This window comes from Dendrobates tinctorius, unplaced genomic scaffold (assembly GCF_039654945.1).
Source record: "Dendrobates tinctorius isolate UK_male_01 unplaced genomic scaffold, ASM3965494v1 ptg000011l, whole genome shotgun sequence".
NCBI lineage: Eukaryota > Metazoa > Chordata > Amphibia > Anura > Dendrobatidae > Dendrobates > Dendrobates tinctorius.
Genome location: NW_027361679.1, coordinates 56485875 through 56505679, shown reverse-complemented (window position 1 = coordinate 56505679; position 19805 = coordinate 56485875). Strand labels below are relative to the sequence as shown.

The 19805-nt window shown below is 41.7% G+C and overlaps 1 protein-coding gene and 1 long non-coding RNA gene across 6 annotated transcripts in view; one reads left to right on the top strand and one right to left on the bottom strand.

Moving 5' to 3' along the window:
* Positions 1–19805, top strand: part of EPHA5 (EPH receptor A5) — a 671051-nt gene that overhangs the window by 341161 nt on the left and 310085 nt on the right. The gene's annotated exons all lie outside the window — the stretch shown is intronic.
* The window catches only part of LOC141047431 (uncharacterized), a 250589-nt gene continuing 239442 nt past the window's right edge, over positions 8659–19805 (bottom strand). For both annotated transcript variants that reach the window (XR_012219805.1, XR_012219801.1), the window contains exons 2-3: positions 9508–9557; positions 8659–8898 (exon numbers count right to left, since the gene is read on the bottom strand). This is a non-coding gene — a long non-coding RNA (uncharacterized lncRNA). The remainder of the gene's footprint in view (positions 8899–9507; positions 9558–19805) is intronic.

Genomic DNA, 19805 nt, shown 5'->3' with positions numbered 1-19805 from the left:
GCCCGCGTCCACGCATCGCTCGTCTCCACATAAGGAAGCAGACGACGAGAAGCGTCCCAGGACGTTCTTGCGCGATCAGCGATAACCAGTGGGGGAGCGGTCAGAGGTGAGTATCACACATAGCGATATCGCTAGCAATATCGCTATAACATCACAAAAACCAGTGACGTTATAGCGATATTGCTAACGATATCGCATAGTGTGACAGGCCCTTTACTCTATCTGGCAGGTGAGTTAATTCATTCTCAAGTAAGAGTTTGATAGTGTATTTAAATGGTCACATGCTCGATTTTCAAGCATTCAGTGGATTTTGGCCTCATGCATCCAATGAAAAATCAGTTTTAATGGCCATTACATACAGATACACAAAGTGCACTGGTTGGGCATGGTACTGTCTTTTTAAACATATGATTTTGGATCATTTTCTCAACAGCTACAATCTATATTCCAAGTTCTATATGAAATTCAGTCAAAGTACTACAAATAGGCCTCTATATTTAAAGACAACCTAGGAATTTATGGTTGGCAACCATACCACACGGTATATTATTTTTCAATATCTAATAAATTATATGGGGAAAAACTTGCATTATTTTTTGAGAGAACGAGCTATTTTTACCTCTGAAATTAAGATTTCAATGGCATACAGGTTCTGGTTCAAGTTTGGGTACAGTTCTGGTACTCAAACCAAACTTTGGAATAAAATTTGGGTCAAGTACCAGGATCCAAACCTCTGTGGGTCCACTCATCCCTAGTAAACAGAATATACAAAAAACATCAACATGTGTTGGTATAGAGAGTAAGGAAATGTCTATAATATAACAGTCACTAGAGATAAGTGAACCAGGGGTCAAGTCTGTAGTATGTGGTCACCGGACGAGAGCCGTGCAAACTACCTCCTACGTAATGGCATCATGTGTGCATCACACCGCAAAAATAACATAGTGCCAGGCAAGCAAATCAGACAAGGCACCAAGGATTCCTTGGTGGATTCCTACAGGTAGGATGCAGTTTACAGAGCTATGGTGGATTCCTACAGGTAGGATACAGTTCACAGAGCTATGGTGGATTCCTACTGATAGGATGCAATTCACAGAGCTTTGGTGGATTAGTAAAGGTAGGATACTGTTCACAGAGCTATGGTGGATTCCTACAGGTAGGATGCAGTTCAAATAGCTGTGAAAGTCACAGACTACTGACATGGCCACTGTATAGAACAAAAGCACCATTTGACATCACTGTGCTCACATATTGGAACCAAAATGTCGTCACAATGGGCTTGTAAATAAATAATCAACTTTTTTACACTCTTTTGGTGTGCTGCATTCAGTTTTTGTATTTTATCTGGATGGTTTGGTATTTACCAGGAAGGCTTTGCACCTTCATTTCTTAAAGGTGTTACTCTATGTTTATAAATTTATACATTATAGCACATTTTCACATTTTAATTTTAATTTTTTAAATACCAATGATGTGGGCAGTAAATATTGTAAGTAGATCATGAAAATTCACAGCACCAAAAGCTTAGTTACATCTTTTAATCCTTCTAATCAGCATGATACATATATATACAAGTGGGGTCTCCTACCATACAGTCCGTTTTCATTCAGACGCCGACGGATAGTACGGGTTGACACTGTTGTACCTTCGGACTGCAGGGCAGCTTGAACTTGTTTGGATGTTAGTCGAGGTTCTTTATCCAACATCCGCACAATCTTGCGTTGAAATCTCATGTCAATTTTTCTTTTCCGTCCACATCTAGGGAGGTTAGCCACAGTGCCATGGGCTTTAAACTTCTTGATGACACTGCGCACGGTAGACACAGGAACATTCAGGTCTTTGGAGATGGACTTGTAGCCTTGAGATTGCTCATGCTTCCTCACAATTTGGTTTCTCAAGTCCTCAGACATTTCTTTGGTCTTCTTTCTTTTCTCCATGCTCAATGTGGTACACACAAGGACACAGGACAGAGGTTGAGTCAACTTTAATCCATGTCAACTGGCTGCAAGTGTGATTTAGTTATTGCCAAAACCTGTTAGGTGCCACAGGTAAGTTACAGGTGCTGTTAATTACACAAATTAGAGAAGCATCACATGATTTTTCGAACAGTGCCAATACTTTTGGCCACCCTCTTTTTGTGTTTTTTCATTTAAGACAAATTAAATGAAGATAATAATACCAAAGAAGTTGTGTTTGCAATCATTTTCAGGAAGAAACTGAGTATTATCTGACAGAATTGCAGGGGTGTCAATACTTTTGGCCACAACTGTAGTTTGTAATATGCGTATTGAGATAGGATATGCACTGTTGTTTTGAATTTTCTACGGCACTCGTCATCACCTGCCCAATATAATCCCAAGAGTGAAACATGGTGGTGGCAGAGTCATGCTCTGGGGTGTTTTTCTGCTGCAGGAACAGGACGACTGGTTGCAATTGAAGGAAACATGAATACGGCCAAGTACGGAGATATCCAGATATCCTGGATGAAAACCTCTTCCAGAGTGCTCTGGACCTCAGACTTGGCAGAAGGTTCACCTTCTAGCAAGACAATGATCCTAAGCACACAGTTAAAATAACAAAGGCGTGGCTTCAGAACAACTCTGTTACCATTCTTGACTGGCCCAGCCAGAGCACTGACCTAAACCCAATTGAGCATCTCTGGAGAGACCTGAAAATGCCTGTCTGTCCACCAATGTTCACCATTCAACCTGACAGAACTGGAGAGGATCTGAAGGAAGAATGGCAGAGGATCCCCAAATCCAGGTGTGAAAAGCTTGTTGCTTCATTCCCAAGAAGACTCATGGCTGTACTAGCTCAAAAGGGCGCTTCTACTCAATACTGAGCAAAGGGTCTGAATACTTATGACCATGAGATATTTCAGTTTTTCTATGTTAATAAATTTGCAAAAATATCCACATTTATGTTTTTTTCAGTCAAGATGGGGTGCAGAGTGTATATTAATGAGGAAAAAAATGAACGTTTTTTAATTTAAAAAATGACTGTAATGAATCAAAGAGTGAAAAAACTAAAGGGGTCTGAACACGTTCCATACCCACTGTATATATATATATATATATACTGTATATATACTATCTGAAGAGCCCGGTGCTGCCCGGGCATAGTAACTAACTGTGGTTAGTTATAACAAATTATAATTATCCTCCATCCCATAGTCCCATGCCCATATGCCCATCATACATATCCATGATCCCATAGGCCCATGCCCATATACCCAGCATACATATCCTCCATCCCATAGTCGAATGCCCATATACCCATCACACATCCTCCATCCCATAGTCCCATGCCCATATACCCATCATACATATTCTCCATCCCATAGTCCCATGCCCATATACCCATCATACATATCCACGATCCCATAGGCCCATGCCCATATACCCATCATACATATCCTCCATCCCATAGTCGAGTGCCCATATACCCATCACACATCCTCCATCCCATAGTCCCATGCCCATATACCCATCATACATATTCTCCATCCCATAGTCCCATGCCCATATACCCATCATACATATTCGTCATCCCATAGTCGAGTGCCCATATACCCATCACACATCCTTCATCTCATAGTCCCATGCCCATATACCCATCATACATATCCTCCATCCCATAGTCCCGTGCCCATATACCCATCATACATATCCACGATCCCATAGGCCTGTGCCCATATACCCATCATACATATCCTCCATCCCATAGTCGAGTGCCCATATACTCATCACACATCCTCCATCCCATAGTCCCGTGCCCATATACCCGTCATACATATCCTCCATCCCATAGTCCAGTGCCCATATACCCATCATACATCCTCCATCCCATAGTCAACCATTATAACATCATAATGAGCGGCGGGGCTTGCAACCTATGATGACATTAGCATTGCCATGGCAACCATTATGACATCATAATGAGGGCGGGGCATAATACACACACACTTTTTCCCCATTATGTAGATAGAGGCAAAATTGTTTGGTGAATTGGAATGCGCGGGGTTAAAATTTCACCTCACAACATAGCTTAGGACACTCTTGGGGTCCAGACTTGTGACTGTGCCAAATTTTGAGGCTGTAGCTGCGACGGTGCGTATGCCAATCCCGGACATACACACATACACACACACACATACATACATACACACACTTGAGCTTTATATAGTGTATAGTGATTCCATTCTAAATACAGCATGGCTTGCTTTTTTCACATATATTTGATGCAGTCAGTCTCACAGGATCCATATCACTACATTCTCTAATTATACGAGGATTTGACAGGGCTCGTCTGATGTTTTCATGAGAAGATTTTCTCTTTCTAGTCACCATAGATAGAGTTTTCAGCATATCAAATATAATCATGTTCTTGCTTTTCCTCTACTAATGGCATATCAGCGTGTTCACAAATGAATTTAATACCCTAAATAGGCAACCTGACTAACAGGAACTTATCACTGGTTGCACTTTTTGACATGTTAATGAATTCCCCTCTGAAATGTAACTGCTTGCAGAAAGCCATGCCTACGCTAAAGTACGGTTAATGCCTCTTACACAATCCCATAAGGAGATATTATGTTTGCCATGTCAGCAGAGCACAGATTCATTTTCGTATGTCAGTCCGAGGAGACAATGCATTTATCAACAAAAAATGAGAATGATGTCTTTTTACTCTTTTAGTTTGCTGTATTTTTTAATTTCTTTAATCAATACTGAATATAAAACTAGAAATCATTAGACAATGTTCTACTGAAAAATATACTTTGGCTACATTTAAAATGCTTTTATAATAAATTAATGTATTGTGATGCCTTTATAAATAATTGATAGATAAAAGATAATGTACGTAAGGCCCCTTCAGACATTTGTGATATTTTTAGTATGAAAAAAAATTTGATTTTCAATAGTGTTTTGGATCCGATTTTCATCTGGTCAGTGTGTCAGGTTTTACCTTCAGCATTTCATAAGTGATTTTATAATATGAAAAAATAAAAGAAATTAAATTGCAAATCTTCTCCTATCCATCACAGTATATGACCAGCACACCCATTGTGTACTGCCCGTAATTTTCTTAATTTAGACTTGTATTGGGTGATTATAATCCATGACTTGCTTCATAACGTAACATATCTTCAGGATTTTTTGTGGACATATGGACCGTAAAAAAAAGGGAATGGTAAACTACTTCATAGATTATAAATATTATAGGGATATGTGTTCTATCCGTCAAAACCAAGGACAGTACATGTACATAAAAAACAGACATCTAAATGAGGCCTACAGAGGATTTCTCACTCGATTAATCACTGAAATTGAAATGATGGATGATAATGTATGAATGTAGTGGGATAAACAGTGGAGACCACCACAATTACAAATTCCCCCGTGTTAATTGTAAGGTAGTGCGGTGCTCATGTGTGTCCACTGAATTTTTGGACTTCAATGGGACTGATGGATATAGTTTTAAGACCTAGTTCTCATGAAGACTAGGGCTCCCAGTGATTGGACCACCAGCAATCATACATTTTTCACCAATCCTATGGAAAGGTCACAAAAGTTTTTTTATTGAAAGATACCATTGATTACCCTAATACTATCTGTTTTCTCATGGATAGTAATAATCTAGGTTAAAGACTGTTGCTCAATGGAAATAAGTTACCCTATAACTAAATGCAAGAGGGAACATTAGGGGCAGCCATCAGTGAGTGAGGACAACATATTGCATCCAAGCTAGGGTGCCAATCTCCGCAGTCAGGGAGGGGTATACATCAGGGCATCTACAGGGCAAGAGAGTTTATTCCACATGTACTCTATACCCTAATATTTATTATAATTAATATTCTTTTCTTAGTTATTTGTGTCAGATTTTGACTATTTTAATAATTGGTCTAAATAAATGTTAAGTTATAGCAGGATTTTTTTGATAAGCCCATGTTTGACAATGCCCTTTTGCTACACAGGTTTGCTTGAAAATTGTAGGATCCCCAGATGTCCAAATGTCAAAAGCCCCAGCATTTAAATGTAATCTGCCAGGAACTAGGCAGCAAGTGATTAACTTATCTGCAGTGCTACCCTTGAGGGAATTAAGGGGTTTTGTCCTATTCTCTACTGCTGAGACATACATCTATGCTCAGAATGCCCTATTACCATCTGTCAATGGAAAGTTATCCACACATATGCCATTTACCACTCTCTACATTGATTTGTAGGGAGGTCTAAAAATTATCAAAAATGATAGCCCCTATTGTATTTCTGGTGGAACACAACTTGGTTATTCTGGAGATAGATGCTATGGGAGCCTTATGAATATGATGGAATTGACTCTTTAACCATTGTAGGTTCACCAAGGAAATCAGTGTGAGCAATGTCTACTAGTGCTTGACGCTCCAGTGAGATGGGGGCACATTTTTGTAGCCACACTCTGCTATGCTAATTGATCAAGAGATCCTGAATGAGAAATGTCACTTTTTGTTAAAGGGCATCTGTCAGAACAAACCATGGTTGTGTTCTTCTCTAAAAGATGTCATTCATACTTAACAATGCATTTGCTCCCTGACTGATATATAACTGTTTCAATTCATATGCAAATAAGGTTCAATTACTATGGGCGTGTCAAAGAACTTCCCAAACCTCTGCCTCCTTACCATCACACTTGGCGACGCACCAGCGATCCCGACAACGATGCGACCTGGTAGGGATCGCTGGTATGTCGCTACATGGTCGCTGGTGAGATGTCAAACAGTCAGATCTCAGCAGCAACGATATGGAACGTTACAACGGTCGTTGGGACCCTGTCTCTCAGACCTGTAGTATTGAGGTGGTTTGTCGTTGTCCCTGTGAAACACAGCGATGCATGCTGGCCAGCGAGACACCAGTGATCAAAAAATGGCCCAGGACATTTGAGCACGCAGCAGGGGCCCGATCGCCGCTATGTGTCACACGTAGCGAGATCACAGGCAAGATCGCTGTTGCATCAAAAAATCGGTAACACACGCTAGCGATCTCGCTATGTGAGATAGGGGCTTAAGCTACAGTCTCCTCCCATCCTATATAGTGAAGCCATTGAACTGTCTGTTAATGGGATAAGACGTGGATTTATGGGGAATATAGCCAGAGAGGGCCAGGCTTGAGAACTGTTCTGACAGACTCATTTTATAGCATTTGCAAATGAACGAAACTAGTGATTTGTTTTTCTGTGAGGGAGAAACAGATTACATAACTAAAGGTGTGAATTATATTATCTTTCAGAGAGAAAAATGACCATATAAACAGTTTGGTGGAGAGTGGACAGATTGCCTTTAAAGAGAACCAGCTACTTGCCATAAATGTGTTAACCTGATGTGAATGCCTCTGTTCTCCTAAATTGTTTTATTTTTGTTTTTGTATATAGATCTAGCTTATTCAGACAAGTGGGCGTGTTCCATAATTGCTCTCTATAGATATATTTTTGATGATCACACCCAGTTGGCTAACAAGTTTAGCTTTATATACCGGGAGGAGGTAGCCATATCTCAGGACTCAAGAGGCACATATACAGACAATTAATTCTTCCAAATTCAAGAGAACAGTAGTTTTTTGACCAGGTTAATAAATTAGGCTACTTTCACACGTCCGTCGGTGGCATTCCGGCTCCGTGCGGCAAAAAGATGGAGTGCCGGATCCAGCCGTGAATGGAGGGACCGGAAGTATATGCGGCGCATCTTACGGCGCCTGACACAGCTATGTTGCGGAGTCGCCGGGGAAGAAAAGGATCCACGAGCCAGTGAACAGGGTATGAAAAAGAGAGAACGGGGTATGAAAAAGAGAGAGAGAGAACGGGGTATGAAAGAGAGAGAGAGAGAACGGGGTATGAAAGAGAGAGAGAGAACGGGGTATGAAAGAGAGAGAGAGAGAACGGGGTATGAAAGAGAGAGAGAGAGAACGGGGTATGAAAGAGAGAGAGAGAACGGGGTATGAAAGAGAGAGAGAGAGAACGGGGTATGAAAGAGAGAGAGAGAGAACGGGGTATGAAAGAGAGAGAGAGAGAACGGGGTATGAAAGAGAGAGAGATATCCGGGCATGCGCACAGGGTAAAACCGTGCATGCGGTGGCCGGATCAGGTAGAAGCCTGATCCGGCAGCCGGAATGTGCCATAGCGTAACATTATCCCGCAGAGCCGGGAGGGCCGCATCCGGCCATGTCCGGCTTTTTTCGCCGGACAAAAAAACGCTGCAGCACCCGTCCTGTCCGGCCGCCGGACAGAGGAATTCAGCCGGATCCGGTAAAAACCGGAACAAACGGAAGCACATGCGGCGCGATCCGCCGCATGTGCTTCTCAATGACAAAAAAACGCATCCGGCGGTAAAAAAAACCGGATCCGTTTTTTTACACACATGCCGGATTGTGCCTGACGGCACAAACCGGATGTGTGAAAGAGGCCTTACATATTTAAGGCCAAGTAACAGGCCCTCTTTAAGGGGACAACCGTTCTTACAGAAAATACTAAATAAAACATTCAAACGTGTAAAGTAAGTAAAAAAAGTTTAAATGGCATATTAATATTTTGATAGTTGCTTTTTCTGTACAACATAAACTGGTTTATAAACTTGATAGAGTTGAACAATTGCAGCAAATGTGTAAAAATAAAAAAAAAACATACAAATGCTGCTTCAAGGTTTACTAAACAATTAAAATTGGTCATATACAGCTTTCAATTCCCCAAATATATATTTTAATATTCTTAAAGATGTTTTGTTTTAGAAGAAGACTTTCAGAAAGCTAAATTAACACCAATAAATATGCAGTCATCTTGTGGCCGAGACTCTGCTGCCCTTCCTGACCACATTTTCCCATTTGGAGGTAAGATGTCATCAGGAAACATCTGCTGCTCTTGAGCTTTACCCTGCAGAGTAGTAAGTGATCCAGAACAATAAAGAATGCAATTTACACACCAGTAAAACATAAAACCTGTGCATAACGTAATTTCGGGCCATGTTTTTCCTTTTAATATGATGCATTACAAAGCGTATTGATTATGTGTTGGGTCAAGACAAGTAATTTTTTTAGTGGTGGCTGCATTTTCCATGACGGTGTTAGTTCCCTCGGCCAATATTCATTACCATACTTTACTCTCAGTGGCCAATATGACAGATAAAGGTGTCCCGTAAACCCTGAAGAAAGTTCATGGATTGTGGAGCTTACATATACTAGGATATCCTCTCTCTCTCTTCACATCTTTGTGTACGGAAGAGTCATCATAGGCTCTTACCACTGACATTCTTTCTCAAAGTCTTTCGGTAATAAAATAATTTCCCAGTGGAAACAAGAGAACTTTCCTTCTACAAGATGATTACATAGAACGTGGAGGGATTTGGTGACTATATTGGTCTATAAAGTGTTTTTATAAGCTGTTAAATCTGCCCTATATTATGAAATAGAAAAAAAGCAAATGTCCATAGCATCACTATATTCCACAGTTCCTGACACTAAATCTCCATTCCCGCAGACTCACGTATAAAGTATTTTTGAGCATCTGTTATTTTCTGCTCTTCCTCCGATGACCTGTGAAGAAAACATGAGATGAGACAATTAGCAGCTGTTAAAGGCATTAGCCAGTGAAAATCACATGAGAGCGTTATTTAGAGGTAAATGAAAACAGAAAACATTTATCATCGACTGCATTGTGCTGAAGAATTATGAAATATAGTAAATGCATGTATGTTCATATACATGGGACATGAATATCTATTGCTAGGTAAATAAGGAACCTAAAGGCCTGACTTTCATATTGTGCAACTTCTATTCTATATAGTCTGTTGGGAGGAAACCCTTTACTCTGTGCATATATTAGGAATATTTGTGCTCTTATAGTTATTGATAGTTTTATTTCTTCTACTTTATGCAACATTTAAAAAAAATGCAAAATCTAATAGCCCTTCCAAATTATCTGTAGCACTATTGCCGGCACCCCTGCATGGTGACCCCTGGCCCTTGGCATTGTCCCCGGCGTGCTCCTGCTTCCTGTATGCATGCCGCTCTTAGAGGGGCAGCGCACATATAGTAAATGCCCTCAGCCTGTAGCTAAGAGGCATTTAGTAAAATTTAGTGCTCCTGCCAAATGGCTCCCAGACATTAGCTTGGAGGCATCTTGTATAAAAGACTCCCTCTTCCTTAGGGAGTCACCAAGCAATGTGTTGCGTGATTAGCGAGTAAGGTGTACTACCGAGTTGTGAGGTCCCCTGGTCCTGCTGCCAGTGTAATGAACCTGTACCCGAATTCCTGGTCCCGGTGCAGCCAGGCCCTGAACCTTGTCCCCTGGTCTCAGTGAGGCCAGTGTCCGAATGTAGTCCCTTGGTACTGAAGAGGACAGTACTGAATCCGAAGTGCCCTGGTCCTTGTGTGGCCAGTCCTGTATCCAAACTCCCCTGGTCCTGTAGAGGCCAGTTCTTTACCCAAAATCCCCTTGTCTCTGAGCAGCCAGTGCCTTAATCTTGTCCTCTGGTCCCAGAGTGGCCAATGCCTGAACCGCATCCCCTGGTCCCGAAGTGGCCAGAGCCTAAATCTCGTATCCTGATCCTGGAATGGCCAGTGCCTGAAAGCCTCCCCTGGTCCCGAAGCAGCCAGAGCCTAAACCTCATCCCATGGCTCGTGAACAGCCAGTGCTTGAACATTGCCCCCTGTCCGTGTGCAGCCAAACTCTGATCAAGTATTCTAGATCGGCGTGTCAGAATCTAGCCCGAATCCATGTCAGTAACCATGCTATATAAACCAATGCACTATAAAGGAGTAAAAAAGTCCATAATAATATGAAAAAATATATAAATTTTTATTAGACATAAATATACATACAAATGATAATACACTACAGTATCAGGTAGTGATGGCCAAGGTCACTATGTAAAAGAGATACAAAACGCTGCAGTGCTATAACAGATCAAGGACACAAATACAGGGTATATAAGGATCCCTATTCCACCATAATATCTATTGCATGTGCATAAAAAATACCATTGATCATCTAAGTAATGTGCTTACCCATATTGTGTCAGATTGGACCCGAGCTCGCAGCCGGTGGTGCATTTAGGTGTGGCTAAGAAAACAGTCATGCACAGGCAGAGATAGGAATATTCATTTAACCCCTTCATCATGGGGCCACTTTTTAATTTTGCATTTTTGTTTTTCCCTCCCCTTCCCAGAGCCACAACCTTTTTATTTTACTGTCCACAAAGACACGAGGGCTTGTTTTTTTGCGGCACGAGTTGTACTTTTGAGTGACACCATTTATTTTACCACATAGTGTACTGAAAAAACAGGAAAAAAAATCCAATTGGGGGAGAAATTGTGATAAAAAGCAATTTTCACATTCCCTTTTGGGTTTTCTTTTTACGGTGTAAATTTCGTGGTCAATGTAACCTTCCAATACGATTCTTCTCATCAGTATGATTACGGTGATGCTAAACCAGTCTCAGTTTTTTTTTATTATTTTAGTGGTGAAAAAATCAGAAGTTTGAAAAAATAAACTTTTGGGGTCGTGTCACCATTTTTTGAGATCTGTTTTCATTTTACAGTTGATGGAGCTGTGTGATAGCTTATTTTTTGTGGGGCGAGACTATTTTTTGTATCATTTTGGGATAGATGTGACATTTTGATGACTTGTCACAGCATTTTTTGAGGTATAAACATGTAATTTTGGCGTTCTTGAATTTTGAATGGTAATTTTTTTGTCTTGGTAGTTGTGACATTTCTCAATGGGATTGATCTGAACTTTTCTGTTTTTTTTAAACTTTTTTTTATTACTTCTCACTATTCTTGTCAGTCCCCTTAGAGGGCTTGAGGCTGCGATTTTCTCATTGCTTGTGCTCTACATAGCGATGATAACAAATATCATGGCCTCTTTTGAAGCTCGGCCACATGCTGGGTTTTCAAGGAAGCTCTGTAATGACAAGTATATATGTGTTCAATAGACTTCCACTGTTATAGCAACCCATCGGCGTCACACAATCACATCACAGGCACGTTGATGGTCGAATATAAGGACATAAGGATGATGTCACGATTCATTTTTAAATCTGTCAGTTTGGGCTGCTCACATTTAAATTTTTTTCCTTTCTGGCCATTGGGAGTTAATGTCAGTTTTTCCCCCCGGTGGCCGCTGGTGTAACTACAACTTTAGTTAGTCTGCGGGTGGGTTTTCCCCCCCGGTGGCCGCTGGTGTTACTGCATTGTGATTAAGTATCTATGCAGGTGGGTGCCACTCCCAAATCCCTTTATAAGGCCACCTGGTGCTGCAGCTCACTGTTGGTGATACTCTGCCTTTTGCTACCAACCGTGGTGAAGACTGGATCTACCTGGTGCAGTGGTGGTTCAGCTTATCAGGAGCCAGCTGTGTGCAGTGGAACTGCAGCTGAATGCTGATCTGGAGTCTTGCTCTGCTGCTTGGGGCATTGCAGCCGAGAAAGCTAAGTTTTGTTTTTTAGTTTATTTAAACCTGAGGTGTCTGTATTATCTTTCCTTTAGTATTTTTGGTGCAGTTCACTTTATTCCCTGTCTCACCTCCTGGGGAGGGGGTTGGGGGTTTAGCTCAGGGCTAAACAGGAGATAGGGACAGGTTGGAGACTTGGGCCTCACTACCATCAAGTGTACCCCCAAGTTAAGGAAAGTCAGGGCACCCCCTTAGCCTGAGGGGCAGTGCAGGGGCCCAGGTTCCTCATTCCCTGTTTTCCCACTACTGCCCCGTGACATTATCACCAACAGCCCATTTTTTCTGGTGAGCCATGGCCCTAATGCAGACTTGTGTCCAATTGCTTCAGACCCTCACTGAGGAGCGTGGGTTGCAGCATGGTGTGATGGAGAAGCAGCTGCAGCAGTTGAGGTTCAGGGCCTCAGCTCAGGTGCAGGCTCAACCAGAACCCAAGTTATCTCTCCCAGACAGGTTTTCTGGAGGGAGAGATAATTTTTTGGTTTTTCAGGTGGCCTGCAAGCTACACTTCAGGCTCTGCCCTCATTCATTAGGGAGTGAGGAACAGCGGGTGGGATTCATCATATTCCTCCTTAAAGGTGATCCCCAATCCTGGGCCTTCTCCCTGCTGGCCTATTCACCATCTCTATGGTCGGTGGATGAATTTTTTGCAGCTTTGGCGAATATGCTCCCTGTAGTCCTTGCTAGGGAGGAGGACTCATTGGTGAAGTCAGATGAACCCAGGCAGGTGGGAGGAGTTGGTTTCCCAATGGTGTTGCCTGCAGTTCGTTGTGGTTTGGGGGCATGTTTTTTTCTGTGGGCAGAGTGGCCATTTTTTCCAGGTCTGCCCAGCTCACGCCAAAACTTCTGTACCACCTAAGATGCCATGTCCCCCTGGTCGTGTGGAGGGAGGTGACCAGGGAGTGTATATTTCCTCCATTTTTCCCTCTCAGTGTACTTTGTCAGCAGAAGTGGTTGGTTGACGGGGTACCTGAGGGCATACCGGTGTTTGTGGACAGTGGAGCGGGAGTCAATCTGGTGGATGCTCACTTTGTCCAGACCCATTGCCTGAGGTGTAGGGTGCTGGCCAAACCCCTACGCATCCAGGCCATTGACTCTGTCCCACTGAGCCAGGGGAGGTTGACCCAAGTCATAGAAAATATACATCTGTATATAGGGACTCATCATGAAAAGTCCCTGTCATGCTATGCCTTGGGGGAATGCCAATACCCATTGTTTTAGGCCTCCCTTGGTTGAAGAAACACAACCCGGTGATAGATTGGCAGTCCAGGGAAGTAGTCAGCTGGGATCAGTCATGTGAGGGCTGCTGTCCGGGGGCTACTGTCTCTGCCATCATTCTACAACCATCCCCTTCTTCTCCAGTGGGGGTAGCAGAGGTGCTGCCAGGGAGTAGGAGCAAGTCTCAAACCTCACCATTTGCCAACCCTGAGAAGCGGAGTCCTCATAGGAGGAGGGGTCGGAGGAGGGTGGTGGTTCCCTCTCTGAATTGTGGGGGTGTGAGTGTTGTGACACAGGGGATGCCTCTGTTGTCAGTTCCTTGAAGAGTTCACCGTCTTGTGGAAAATGTGTGCATGGCAATAAACGTTCAGGTCCGGACCTGTGTGTGAATGAGTATGTATGGGTGTCCACAAAAAACATCCAGTGGAAGTGTGCTGCTGGGGTCTGGATTTCTCGGGTGATCGGGCTGCATCAGGTGTTGGCCATCCTTGGCCCGGGGACTTACCAGCTGGAGCTACCCCCAGTAATGCCCTTACTCAACTCATTCCCCAGGTTGGTGCTCTAGAGATTTGTGGCGCCTCTGGAGCATACATTGTCATCTCCAGCAGCCCACATTTGTCATAAATGAGTCAGGTGGTTGCTGAGGTGAACTCTGGTGGATCTAAGCATCCTCACTGTAGTTGGTTTTCTGGTGAGGTGCGGTGTTGAGTGTCCAGAGGCCCCTCATTGTAAGGGGGTACTGTCACGATCCATTTTTGGATCTGTCAGTTTGGGCTGCTCACATTTAAACTTTTTTCCTTTCTGGCCATTGGGGGTTAATGTCAGTTTTTCTTCCCGGTGGCCGCTGGTGTTACTACAACTTTAGTTAGTCTGCTGGTGGGTTTTTCCCCCTGGCCGCCGCTGGTGTTACTGCATTGTGATTAATTATCTATGCAGGTGGATGCCACTCCCACCTCCCTTTATAAGGCCACCTGGTGCTGCAGCTCACTGTTGGTGATACTCTTCCTTTTGCTACCAATCCTACCAATCATGGTGAAGACTGGACCTACCTGGTGCAGTGGTGGTTCAGCTTATCAGGAGCTGGCTGTGTGCAGTGGAGCTGCAGCTGAATGCTGATCTGGAGCCTTACTCTGCTGCTTGGGGCATTGCAACAGAGAAGCTAAGTTTTGTTTTTTAGTTTATTTAACCCCGAGGTGTCTGTATTATCTTTACTTTTGTGTTTTTGGTGCAGTTCACTTTATTCCCTGTCTCACCTCCTGGAGAGGGGGATGGGGGTTTAGCTCAGGGCTAAACAGGAGATAGGGACAGGTCGGAGACTTGGGCCTCACTACCATCAAGTGTACGCCCAAGTTAAGGAAAGTCAGGGCACCCCCTTAGCCTGAGGGGCAGTGCAGGGGCCCAGGTTCCTCGTTCCCTGTTTTCCCACTACTGCCCCGTGACAGATGAGTCTCCATGCTGGAACGCTGTTAATGCCGCTGTCAGAGTTTGTAACACATAATGGCGGGCATGGGGCGGAGCCCACTCTAGACACCCATTTGTGAATTATGCTGTACATGTACGGCGGATGTCGAGAAAGGGTTAAACTTTATCATGATGTACATTTTGTACATGCACCCCCTGATATGTAAAATGCCATAGAATGTATTGGTGCCACGCTATATAATAAATAATGTTACTAGCTATGTAACCAAGTAAACTATTAGCAATTCTCTAACTTACCAAAATACAACTATAGAAAAAAAATCTAAGTTCTTAAAATACAGAAAAGAATGGAGGAAATGTAAATGATGAAAAACAAATTAATTTATTCAGTAATTCAAAATACCAGAGGAAATATCAGCCAAGACAAGAATATGCAAACAAAAAACAGACGCCAGCATTAATTTGTGGATAACATTGCACTCTCGATGGAGCCTGGTAAACTGCAGATTTCAGCAGCAATTTATAGGTAATTGTTTACCTGCAGCTTGGAAAGAATTCAGATGGCTCTGAGAGCCTCAAGACTGTAAGTGAAGCTGTACCAAGCACTAGGTATTAGGTGCATCTATTTGAAAAAGAACATGAGCCATAATTTAGCATATGTGTATATATCATGGTGGCTCAGCGGTAGCGCTGTTTTTTGCAGTGCTGAAATCTTGGGTTCAAAACCCATTTAGGACAAAATCTTTACAGCGTTTGTACGTTCCTTCCCGGTTTGTGGGGGTTTCCTCCCACACTCCAATACATACTGATAGAGAATTTGGATTGTGAGCCCCAATGGGGACATTGATGACAATGTCTGTGCAGTGGTACACATTTGTGATATATAAGCAGACCATGGTAAATTTGTATAGATAGATATGTATATAAATCATATATAGTATACGTAATGTATGTAACCTTCAGTAAGTAAACACAATTTTAATGCACATATTGGTCATGTACGTCTCTTATTTGGCATTTTCTATGCCACTTACAGATGGAGGAAGGAGGCAGTGCGAGCTCTAGCAACTCTGTTCTGCTTTACAAAATAGTCTTTCATGTATAAAGCTTGTCTAATGGATAAATATTTTTATTATATTTTAAGAAAATGCAAGTGTTTTTTTACCTTCATTTTATTCATGTATTAACTTAAATTAAACATTTGTCTCAAGTGGCCATTTACCCTGCAAAAATGCTTTGTTAAGTCACTTCTAACCTTTACCCTTCTCTTTGATGTCTGTATATATCTATGTGAACATTCTGCAATATTCTTGTCATATTTGCTTCATGTTTTGAATAAGCTGGAAGAGGCTAGCTATCATGGCCTACAAGTGTTCCATCCGTTTGTGGGCCCAAGCTTTGACCTAAAGTTCTAGCAGAAGATAACATTACTTCAGACTTTACTAAAGTCTGTTATTTGATTTAGTTTTTTCATAAATCTAAACTACATATAAAATAAGAAACTTTATAATATATTACCAGATAAACCTGCTTCCTTCTCCTCCTCAAATGATCTTTCATTCTTAGAATTTACACTTTACAAGTAAATGCTCTCTCTTTCTCCCTCCCGTTATCAATTGGATCTCTGTATTGTTCCCATAGTGCTAGATTCATTTTTTCCACTGCTGCAGTTGTACAACACGCACTGTAGTATTTGTCTAATGTTTTATGGCTTTCCCACCCTATTTTTGTTGCTAAACTATGAGTTGTGACATGCTCACGCTATTCAGATTCACCCCTAAAAAGGCTGTTGCATTCCTTCCCTCAGCTTTTATACAGGCCTCGATGGTCCCTAATGACTGTGCTGCACTATGCGATATGACAGCTGCAAAGTATTAAGGGGAAATCCACTCTACTGTGCCTGGGGTCATGTGAGCCTTCTCTGGCTGATGCAATCTTCTGGTGATTTGCACAAATCACTCATTGCTAGGTCCAGCAAAATTATAATTCAATTGACTTCTAATTGATTGGGCATCTCTAATAGTAATAATAATAATTATAGTAACGATAATGTAAAGAATTACGTCTGTCTGGTCTCGGACGTGTTTGTATCCTAAAATCGTATTATAAAATTAGACAAAGATGTCTAGAATAAACAAAGACCCATGTTCAAAAAGGAATCAGGAACTCAAGAATTAATAGAAAAATCTAAAGTCATTTCCTAGGATACTGAACTGCTCAAAGACAGTAGGGAGGAAATATAAAATATGGTTTAACAATCTGCTAGTAACACTAAAGTTTCCTCTGAAGTAGTTATTTCCTGTATGGAAGCCTTGACCTGCACATGTTCTCTAACAATCAGCTTTATACTAAACAGTAGCATGAAGTTTTGATTTATGGGTCAATGGATGGTAGGTGGACTATAGATATTATTCATAGACTAAAATAGAGCAAGTATTCTCTTACTGCTAGGGATCAGTCTTTTTTTGCGACGGCAATAGTTTAACTGCAAAAAATTAAAATGGATTATGTAGACAGGATGCTACAAGTCATATTTTGTCAATATAAGGTGATCATTTTAAAAGGCAAATGAGTTCATTGACCAGCGTAAATATTCGGCTCTATTCCCTAAGGTCATTAGTAGAATTAGCGTGAGAGCAAACATAGCCACCATTGAGAGCTTTTTATGTAGAGGATACTGCATTTAGTTGTGGAAACAGCATCTACCAACTGGTTATTGTGATCTATGGATATAAATCGATGAGGCTAAATAATGGCCTTGTGAGTCTAGCCTCCAACCAAGGGGATTTTTCTACAGAATTGTCACGTAAAGCTGCTTGAAAAGTTTTGAGACTTTCCGTTCCTTCATGCCAATTCCATTTGGCTTTCCCATCTTTTTGAAAAGTTGAGGAAGATTCTTGGCAAATGCCAGTCTTGAGGAATCAGAGTCTTGGATTCAATTTTCAGTAGAAGCCTTTGTACATTACCTATGGTAATCCGAATTTATGGATGATGTGACCCTAATAGGGATGCCTTAAACCTGAGGGGGTTGCAGCCAGGAGGTCCAATCAGTTACTCCAAATCATTTGTAATAAAACTGTATTTCAGAGGCAAATCAGAAGGCCAGATTTCCATTCGGAAAAGTGGCTACTCAAATCGGATCATGCATACCCATTCAAATCCACCAGGGCATGTAAAATATCAGATTTCATCCAAGTGCAGTCTGATTTACACATGCATAGACAGTGGAGAAGATGGTAAAATGTAGTTCTCCGCATCTGTAATACCACTCTCTCAAGAGAGAGAATCGGATCACAGTAAAATGACACTTGGCTACAACTTGGGTCATAGAATGAACCGAGTGTCATTACCATAATCCAGTCGATTCTGTCTGAATAGAAAATCATTGCGAGCCCTGGATATCATTGTTAGCCTACATGGAAAGGCTAAATGTTCTCAGACATATACCTTTAATGGACGCGTAAAACAAATGCTTATGTATAGGCATATAGTGTTCTAATTGAGCTACTGACTCTTGTAAAAAAAAAAGTATATCCAGAAGTCTATGTGTTTCTATCCTGTAAAATAAAGGCTACACCCTATTTACAGTAAAGGGAAACTATTTTGGTATATCCTGGAGAGACTATTGATTTGTACAGCTTGTGCATCAGGAGGAAATTAAAAATAAAATGTGGGTGGATAATAATTATTATATATCTAAATGTACACACCAGTATAGCTAGTCATTATCACTGTTCCCATTGATGTTCGCAATCTAAATTCCCTAACTTTGGAGTTTACTCATGCAAACTTCTTGCAGATGTTTGTCCTTGGTGAGATTTGAACCTAAATCCCAAGTGCTGCAAAGCAGTAGTGCTAACCACTGAGCCACCTTGCTGTGCATCTAAGAGACCAGCGCTTTGTACTCTAGAAATGCTATTCCAGTCACTGGCTGGAGTAGGATTTCTGGCACTCTGCATGGATGTGCATAACACTGAAAACTGGCACTGAATTCATTAAGTGGCATGCCCCGCCTAATGTGTTCGTCATCTTATCCGGTAAGACTAGGGTAGCGCAAGTGTGCACTACTCCAGACTGGATAAAATGGCCTCTCTGGGTGAACATACCCTAAAAGACAAATTCATTTATTCGTTCTATGTATAGTCTTTCTTGGATGAACTGGAGTGTGGATAGGAGCCAGACTTTTGCATGTCACCGGTGTGATCATATTCAGTATGGTTTCTGTGTGAGCATCTGCTTTCCATTCTGCCACAGCTGCCAACATTGTATTATACTATTACATGCAATTTTCAATGCAACAGATGAGATCCAATTTACTGAGGCTGCCCTACTTCACATGAAAAGCAGACGTGACAGCGAAACACCTGAGTTTCCCCAAATGACATCCCTACTGCACATAATAAACCTAAATAGTCTATCCTATCGGTGAGATTGTGCTTCATACACTCATTTATTTCTGCTGTAGAATTGTAATCTCGCTAGAAATTGTGAACGTGTTCAATGGAAAAGATGACAGATGACAAAATATTTTAGACTGGATTCATTGTCCTTTTATTTACTCGTATTTCATTAAAGGGAACCTGCCACCATGAAGACGCTGTCAAATCTGCAGGCCCCATGTTATATAGCAGGAGGAGCGGAGCAGATTCATATACAGTATATTCATTATAACCCCTGTTTATGTATTTAAA